Below are 1,564 nucleotides of genomic sequence, written 5' to 3' on the forward strand. Positions count from 1 at the left end.
CTTCACAAAAAAGCAAGAAAAAAACAACATATCATATTAATCTGAAGCAATAGACACACCATAACATCATTTATTGTTTGGAAATACTAACAACTGTCACTCAAAGTTCTAAAGCCTCACAACGGCTGCCCCATTAATTCGTTGTACAATACCTACTTTTTATGATTAAAAAAATCAACATAACGAAGAGCATGAATTGTTCCTAAGAAAAAGGAAAAGTAGTTTTGTAGTGAACTGAGTAAGCTTAATTTTCCAAAATATGAACAACTATAAAATGTGCCCGTCTGTGGTAAGAAGCTCATTCATCTGATAAACAGTTTTGTTGGTCGCTATCGTGCAGGTGTATTGTGTAGCTGCTGCATGTTATGTGTGCTAGGTTTTCATGCTTTGCGGTCATCTCTGTGCAGCTAACCAGTGGATTAACTTTAGTTGTGTCTAGCTGATTTCCCACTACCAGAGGATCTGAACCAAGGAGCCATTACTTTGCAGTTTTGAGGTGGAATCACTTTGCACGTACTGGGTACAAAGTCGCCATCAAACCTCTTCTAGTAGGTACAAGGAACCATAACCAACCACCACCCATCACTGGTCTCACTAATGCCAAGCCGGCATGTCGGCAGAACCAAGAGGAGCGTCAACAGTACAGCATTAATGATGAAAAGCAGCGCAGAGCTAGGAAGGGAGATGCACCCAGGGCTGTGCAAGGACAGTGGTAGACCACAGAAAATCCTGGAGGGTGAAAATCCAGCTGCAGAGCCACACTAACAACAGCAGCAAGCCCCACCGTGAACGTAAACACCAGCACAGACACGCCTCCAGCAGGGCAGACACAGACGGAGGCAGCAGTGGCACCAGCAGTAGCAGCAAATATGTACTCATAAAGCGTTCAGAGTGGGTTTGAAACACAGACAGTAAAATTATTTAGCTCAGTTCAGTTCAGAAAGTATTAGAAATAGTATCCTGAATACCTTTTGTTCTAAGATTTGGTGCCATGTTTTTATTTACCTTGATTAAGCAGAGACTTTAATGCCCCAATTGAAAGTTCCTTACTTAAACCATCTTAAAGCAGCTTCATTCAAACTGAGCAACCCTTTATGTTACACAATTAAAGTTTTCTTTTTCATTGCCATCCACAGTTAAAGATTTGAATAATTTTGTTCATGCTTAATTCTGCTTAATTTATTTGTTGTTACTGTGACCTCTAGCAGTACATCTGTCCAGATGATTAGGATAACATTGTATTACCGTCATGAACGTCGCTTTTCTGTTTTTTTCTGATAGTAACACATATTTGTTTGCTGTGTTTGGATCCAGTGTGATTTCACATGAATATTTCAAGAATTCATCTCTGGTCTTTGGCTCAGATTCTGGTAGTGAACCATCCACATTAGTGATTTTCATTAAGATGTTTGTCCATTTCTCTCTTAGAATTGATTGTAGTATATCTCTGGTCTCTGATAGTGCATATAGACTCACTGAGTGCTGACAGTGAGGGGTAGTTGTGTAGAAACTGGATGTGATCCTCTGTGTGTGAGAGCTGCTTCAGCTCAGCATCTTTCCTCTT

At 40.2% G+C, this 1,564-nt stretch overlaps 1 protein-coding gene across 1 annotated transcript in view; it reads right to left on the reverse strand.

Moving 5' to 3' along the window:
- The window catches only part of LOC102209630 (E3 ubiquitin/ISG15 ligase TRIM25-like), a 14,949-nt gene that overhangs the window by 12,515 nt on the left and 870 nt on the right, over window positions 1–1,564 (reverse strand). The window lies entirely within an intron of this gene.

This window comes from Pundamilia nyererei, unplaced genomic scaffold, assembly GCF_000239375.1.
Source record: "Pundamilia nyererei isolate P.nyererei 1_Seehausen unplaced genomic scaffold, PunNye1.0 scaffold00358, whole genome shotgun sequence".
NCBI classification, from domain to species: Eukaryota; Metazoa; Chordata; class Actinopteri; order Cichliformes; family Cichlidae; genus Pundamilia; species Pundamilia nyererei.